This window comes from Sander vitreus, chromosome 7 (genome assembly GCF_031162955.1).
Source record: "Sander vitreus isolate 19-12246 chromosome 7, sanVit1, whole genome shotgun sequence".
NCBI lineage: Eukaryota > Metazoa > Chordata > Actinopteri > Perciformes > Percidae > Sander > Sander vitreus.
The window spans coordinates 30843535-30851554 of record NC_135861.1 but is presented as its reverse complement, the minus strand read 5'-3'; positions in this window follow the sequence as shown (position 1 = coordinate 30851554).

The window sequence follows — 8020 nt, the reverse complement described above, 5'->3', positions numbered from 1 at the left end:
GTTTCCCCCGAATGACAACTCTCTCACCGGTTTTCCCTCCTCCCCTCTGGGAGAACTGGACCGTGAGACAGGGATCGATGCCCTCGCACTGCTGGAACAGAGCCTGGCATCCATCCTGCTTCTGAAGGATACTTTTTTCGGCCACCGGAAGCCCGCGCCTCCGTCCCCCCAGGATCAGGTCTGCGCTCAGGTCACTGATTGGTCACACCAGGGCCTTGCGGCGCAGAACAATATAGCTTTGCCATGGCCACCACTCCGGGAGCTGTTCCCCCGGAGCTAGCAATGGAGATTGGCAAAGCTATGACCGCCATCCTCACCCTGATCACGGCGTCCACGGTGGCGTGACAGACTGTGGCCCAGCGAAACATCTGGCTCCACATGTTGCAGCTACCCACGGAGGTCAGACGCGAGCTTCTGTACGGCCCCATAGGTCCCAATGGACTATTTGGGCCCAGCCTACAGACAGCCACGTCCCACCTTCACCAGGTGGCCGAGGAGGCAGAGCGGCTGCGAAGGCTCGGCTCTTGGAAGGCAGCTCCTCCACAGCAGCTTTTCCGCCAAGACAACCGACATAAGAGGAAACGCCCCATAGCCTCTGCTGCGGCTGCATCCTCCCAGGCTTCGACCTCTGCTCCTCTGCCCAGTCCCCCCCTCCGCAACGGCGGCAGGTTTCCTGGGGCCAGAGGGCCATGAATATTGTAATTATTTAGGTACCCAAATGCATAGTGCATTGTTTCAACACACGTTTACTTCTGCTGTTAGACTGTTTAAACATTTAGCTTTGGAGATAAGATCCAAAACTAGCTTGTGGTTTGAAAGCTCCAAACCTAAACAAGTGTAATAGTGTGTGAGAGAATGTATGCAGAATTCTCATCATTAGGACAGAAACTATACAGTTCATCAAGTTTGTTTTTGCACACAGCAATGCAGATCGACTTCTGACACGTAACAAGGGCATGCTGAGAGACCTAAACAAGATCAAAGCACCAATTAAGGAGCAATTAACATTAATGCACCACAACGGAATTGCTAGAGAGAAACCAAAACTGACAACATTCAGAGAAACAACAATAAAGGGTGTTTGTGTTAAGTGCTTATGATGCATCAGCAATGCGGGTTAGAGTGTTCTGATGGAGGTAATGAACAAGAGACAGAATTCATGAAGATGAGGTGCATCAATGCATTAAAAAGTGATGTCAGCAAGTAATTTAAGTGAAGAAACAACTCTGAAACGCAGAGTGAGAAACTAAGCGTGTGTGTCTGTGTGTGTGAGCTGCTTGCTGTCAGCAGGCAGTAGCAGTTTCTTTCAAGTCAATGAATTCCCCCGTTAGCCACCAGAGAGTTGGAAACAAATATTTAAATCATTAATCACTAATTGGTAAGTGTTACTCAAGGAAAGAATTACATAGTTTCACAAGAGAGAACAAATAATAAATTAAAGCTGCAAGCAGCGATGAACGGGCCCTCGCCCCTCCCAGCACGTCGGGGGTAGTTGCGGACGCCGCTCCTTGCAGTTGTGCATTTGCGTAGCACTCAGACACTGCAAATAGTCACCAGTGAAAAAGGAACTCTTTGCTAAGTTCAATGATACCTCTCATAAGAGTCCTTAAACAGTTCACAAGTTATGGAAGTGGGCGTGGTCTGTGTACATGGGCGTGGCTAGAGTATAGGGGGCGGCTCAATATCACATGCAGGCCACACATTCTAAGTTTCATGTAAATTGTAATAAATTTCTCGGATCAAAGAATTTTCTATTCTGCACGTGGCTGCACATCTTCAAGAGATTTCGTGCATCCTAAAGTCCTAAAACACCTGTTCGTAAAATGAATAATTTCGCACAAAACCAAGATGGCCGACTTCCTGTCAGGTGGAAAAAAAAAAAAAAAATGTTCCATGGACTTCAAGATCAGACCTATGTTCCCTCAAAATTTGGTATATTAACTTCTCATTTTTTCAGAATTCCGAAGCTCGTTAGGGGGCGCTATGGAGCCCCCTGGCAACGCTCGAGTTCAATCACTACAGAACTTTGTAGTTTTCCAACATGCTAATCCCCTCAAAAATGCGAGCGACGTCGCGGAATAATAATACTTACAAAGACAATAGATTCCTTCACACCGTTGGGGCCTGGCATTTTCGTGCTCGGGCCCTAATAAAATACATTAAAATATAATAAAGTGTTAGTGTTGATAAGCCATCAGAATGTAAACCATGCTGTTTTCATACATACAGTAGCATAGACACTCTGCAGTTAGTTAACATTTCAGTCTGAAGTCAACATTCTGCAGCTACAGTGAGCAGTATTAGTGAAATTGTGTTTTAGCATGAGTCAGAAGACCACTAAAAAGAAATGTAATGAGAGTGCTTTAATGGAGACCTGAGGAATCTATTAAACTGTCAAATAGTTCCTGCCGAGAAGTTGGAACAAATTTAAATTTATGTTGTGTGGATCAAGGGAGGATGAGTTACTGAGGAGAAGAAGAAGGGGGATATCATGGCTCTTATGTCATCAAGTTTGTTAATAAATATAAATGTTCAGTCTGCTTTGGATGAAGCAGAGACGGCAGCAGCGTTGGGTTTGACAAGGTGCATGATAAAAACCAGTGGTTCTCCATTAAATTATATATAAATCCTAATTTTACAGAAAAAAAACTCAAAAGTTTTACAGTAGTTTTCAGTTTTTTAAAATTGTGTACAAAAGTCTGTAAATGTATGGACATCATATGTAAATTAGCAACCCAACTGTTATTTTAAGTAGTATGCCAAAATACATTAATTACATAAATTTTACGTTTTCATTGTCTTTTGACTGTTTTTACAGTATATATATATGTCAGAATGTGACTTTAGGCAGTTTTTTTCATTTTGTTCCCAACGTTTACATTACAACATTTGGTTTTATTGGTATGTGTTGCGTGTTTTTTGCTGTGTGTTTTTCTAATTGTTTGTTAGACTGGGATTATGAGAAGCAGCTATGATTGCCTGGACCACACCCCTCCCACAGATCATGATTGGCCACAGGATCTAATGATGGTGGTTGTTAAAGGTGGACGCGAAACAGGTGTGGGAAAGAAACAAACAGGAGGACAAAGAAAGAGAAGTCGGGGCTGTGACCTGCTGGAGCAGAGTTGTGTTTTTTAATCTTTTTAGTCATGTTCTATAGCTGTGCAGAAGGAACCAGTTGGATTTTAAATAAATTATTGAAGAAACCATCCTGTGGAGCTTAAGTCTTTTCTAAACAGTGGAAACGCCTTGTTTTGCTGGTAACAAAGCACCTCACACTACTGCGTGACATATATATTATATATATTATTATATTTTGTTTAAGTGATTAATTTTTTAAGTTTGGAGCACCTTCCCTTAGCTCTCAGATACGTCTTTATTAGAATACTAAAGTTATTATTATATTATTCCTGAACATATGGCAAACTGGGATTTACTGATCAAAATTGATTGATTTTTCTTAACATATTTCAGTGAAGCTATTTATACAGTTGATTGCCCATTGTCATTAGACAGAATCTGAGGTTTTGCAGTTGCAAAGTAATTACTCAGATGTGGCCGTACGCATCGCTACAACCAAGTCTGTCACAAGAAACACATGCAGCCAGACGATCAAACAACTGAAATTTAAACCACTTTATTTGCAGGTAATACACAAAATCTGCATGTCAGTAATCATTTTGTATTTTGCAGGAATTCAGCTGTACATATAAATACTGTAACTACAGCAAGTTGCTATAAATCAGAATAATTCTCATCTCAGCAATAATGAAAAACAACAGGAACAACCATGATATTGTCAGAGGGCAAATAGGTTAATAGAAAAACCAACAGTCTTTTAGGAAACCTTACAACCAAAACAATCATACTCGTTATTATATTCGGTTAGATTTGTGCTGCTTTTGACCTTTGCTCATAAAAGTGGGTACTTGCAAATTTGAAGTATTTGTTTCTAGATGCACAGGTGTGTGTGTGTGTGTGTGTGTGTGTGTGCATGCGTGTGTTTCCACATGTAAGAAGAGACTTGTCAGAATCGATTGCAGTCATGCTTCAACTTCCACCCTTCACCACCACCTTCTCTCCTGTTCTTTACCTCACCACTCCTCTCTCTCCCTCCTTCTCTGTCCTGTCATCCATCCATTTATTTTTAGATCTTCTGTTGTGTTTCTATATTGGTCTTCATTGTCCTGTTTGCCTTATTGAAAAGAAGAGGACGCTGGGAATGATGGTGATGGTAATAATGAAGTGAAAAATGGTCTCTTCTTTCTCTGCCTTTCTTGGTTCATTGGACGTGTGTGTGCGTTTTTGTTACCCACTGTGTTATTAGGTAAGGTAACAGAAGCCACAGAGGGGACCAGAGACATGACTGATTGATGTCCAGGAATGAATGTAAAGTGGAGGTCTGGGGTTTGTCTGTTTATCTTAAAGCCCTGACTACGATTCATTTGTGTAGGGCTGTCACTGTATTGTCTACCAATTTTAGGCTGCTTTTTCTGCAGCAGGACCAAATAGGAGTAAGTGGAGCTCAACAATTAATGTCAATTCTTTAAAGAAGAGAAGGAAGAAAACGGGAGATATGAGGAGAAAGAGATAAAAACAGAGAATGATCGACTGGTATGACCTGAAATACAAACTATATTGGGTGCCGACTTAAGAAAAGAGATGCAATCTACACTCATATTGTAGGAATTTTCTCTTGATCTCTTGGTGTTATGTAGAGGAAGGCTTAATAAATTGCAGATTTAGGCTGGTGGCTGGCTGTTCTGATTCAATCCCAATGTTTTGATTGGACTGACTGGCAGGTCAGCCAGGGGCTTGACTTCATTCAGCCCTTCCAGTGTCAGCCAGGATTTCCTAATAGGTCCTTTTCACAGCAGACATTTCCATATGTCACAGTAAGAAAAGCCCTGGTGTAAATACTAGAATTAATGATGGCTGAATTCCTTTGCAGAGTCCTGGTATTGTGCATGCTGGCTCACACTGTCCTGGCTTATTAGGGCAATTGAATAGAGTGTAATCAGTAACACCTGTGCTTTTCCTACTATGTCAAGTCCAAATGTGTGCTGTGGAAAAAGCCCATTAGCCTGGCTTCAATTAGCTTCTGTTGGGCAGGCCAGCACCTTCAATGGCAGCTCACCGCCATCAGTGTGCAAGTGTGGGAATTAGAGGCAAATTGCAATGTGTTGGTTAGGGTACAAAAGTTCTCTGATTGGTTGACTCCAACCAGCCATATACGTGTTGTTTATTTACCATTCATACTGCAGGGCCAACTAAGGCTGTAAAGGACTAATAGCATATTTTGGGACCGTGTTCCCTCTGCCCTCTGTTCCCTCAGCCCTCTGTTCCCTCAGCTCTATGCTCCCTCAAGCCTATGCTCCCTCAACTCTGTTACTCAGCCCTATGTTCCCTCAGCCATGTGTTCCCTCAAGTCTATGTTAGCTCAGCGCTATGTTCCCTCAGCCCTATGTTCCCTCAATCCTATGTTTCCTCAGCCCTATGTTCCCTTAAGCCTATGTGCCTTTAACCCTATGTTCCCTCAGCCCTATATGTTCCCTCAACTCTATTTTCCATCAGCCCCTCATCCCTAGTCTAAACAGTGTAACAGTTAAATTGTACCAGTATTGCATCAATATGTCTAATTGTGTACCCCAATTTAAACCTCAATATATAAATGGAACTTCTAATGTGTGCACCAATGTATCCAATCCAATCCATTTCATGTATATAGCACATTTAAAAAACAAAGGTTTACACAGTGCTGAACAACATAGAAACACATATAAAACACAGAACACTTAAAACAAAATAAGACCACACATTAAAACAACATAAGACCACACAGTTCTCATACCGGGTTAAAAGCCAGGGAATACAAGTGAGTTTTAAGACGGGATTTAAACGATTCGAGGGTCGGGGCCAATTTGACCTGTGGAGGTAGCTCATTCCACAGTTTAGGTGCTGCAGCTGAAAAAGCGCGGTCGTCCCTGGTTTTTAAGGTTTTTGGAGCGACCAGCCAAAGTTGATTACTAGACCTAAGTGACCGTGAGGGGGTGTAAATTTGTAGGAGGTCTGAGATGTAGCGAGGTGCCAACCCATTCAGTGATTTAAAAACAAACAAGATCTTAAAGTGTATTCTAAATTGGACCGGGAGCCAATGTAGCGAGGCCAGGACTGGTGTTATGTGTTCATGCTTACGAGTTCCGGTTAAAAGACGAGCAGCAGGGTTTTGTACTAACTGTAAGCGTGAAAGAGAGGTTTCAACGCCAATGAAAAGTGCATTACAGTAGTCTAAACAAGTTGAAATAAAAGCATGAATCACATGCTCAAAGTGCTTATGAGATAAAACAGGTTTAATTTTAGATAGAAGCCTCGAGTGATAGAAACTGGATTTAACAACACTATTAATCTGGTTATCAAGTTTAAAACCATTGTCTATTTTAACACCCAGATTTGTGACTATGGGTTTCGCATATTGTTGCAGGTAGCCCAGGTCAACGGGAAGGACATCATCGGCCCGACTGGGTCCAAACACAATGACCTCCGTTTTTTTCTTCATTTAGATTTAAAAAAATTGAAGCCATCCAGGCCTTAATATCTTTTAAACACTCTAGTAGAGGTATGAGGGAGTTGTTTTCACCTCTTTTGAGGGGAAGATATATTTGAGAGTCGTCCGCGTAGAAGTGGTAAGAGATGCCATGCTTTCTAATTATGTTTCCTAGGGGGAGAAGATATAGAGAAAAAAGAAGTGGTCCAAGAATTGAGCCCTGTGGAACACCACAAAGAAGGGGGGCAGTAGATGAACCAAAGTCCCCAAGCTTTACTGAAAAGCATCTCCCAGACAAATGGGACTTAAACCACTGCAAAGCAGTGTCCCTGATACCAACGCAGTGCTCTAGACGGGAGATGAGAACTGCCTGGTCAACTGTATCAAATGCAGCAGTGAGGTCTAAAAGCACTAGTATGTCAGAATTGCCAGAATCAAAGGTTAATAAGAGGTCATTGAAAACTCTTAAAAGTGCAGTTTCAGTGCTGTGAAATGCTTTAAAACCAGATTGAAAAATTTCAAAAATTCCATGTACATCTAAAAAAAGAGTGCAGCTGTAGAAGTACAGATATAGGTCGAGATAGGTCTGTAATTGGATAAAACAGAGGAATAGGATGTAGCCCTATGTTCTGTCAGCCCTATGTTCCCTCAAGTCTGTTCCCTCAGCCCTTTGTTGTGTCAACCCAATGTTTCCTTAGCTCTATGTTCTCTCAACCATATGTTTCCTCAACCCTTGTTCCCTCAGCCCTCTGTTCTCTATGTTCCCTCAGCCATATGTTCCCTCAACTCTGTTCCCTCAGCCCTGTGTTCCCTCAGCCCTATGTTCCCTCAACCCTATGTTCCCTCAACACTGTGCACCCTCAACCCTATGTTCCCTCAACCTTATGCTCCCTCTGTTCCTCAGCCCTATGTTCCCTCAACTGTTTTCTTTTCACTTCTGTCAACTTGCAGAAATAACAAACATATAGGCATATTTATTTGATCGTTTAACTCTTCCTTAAAAAGGATATATAACTCACAGCTGATTATTTAGGGCAAGGTCAGGTTACTTCCTTTGCGATGCTCCCATCTGATTGCGCAATTATTCTTGCTGTAATCAGACTCAATTCACTGCATAGAAAGAAAATAACGAGCCCTAAATACAGAGATGAGTGTTTTCTAATTCCTCAAATGCTTTACTTTTTCAATGTATTGTGTGAGTATTTATCTCTTCTACAAACGGCTAAACTTAAAGCAGCAGGATGCAGCCGACCAAGGCCAGACTCAGAGTCATATGTTGATAACTCATTTACCTTTGAACCCTGCTGCAGTCAATTAGAGGTAGAATGGGATTATCTGTGATCTGGTCATGTTTGCAAAGCTGAAGAGCAGTATTTTTATCTGTGTGACTCTGTTTCAGACACACACAAGCATGGCTGATCTGTCCTTTTATTATCTATGACTATCCTGTCAGACATTATCGTCTATGGATATGCA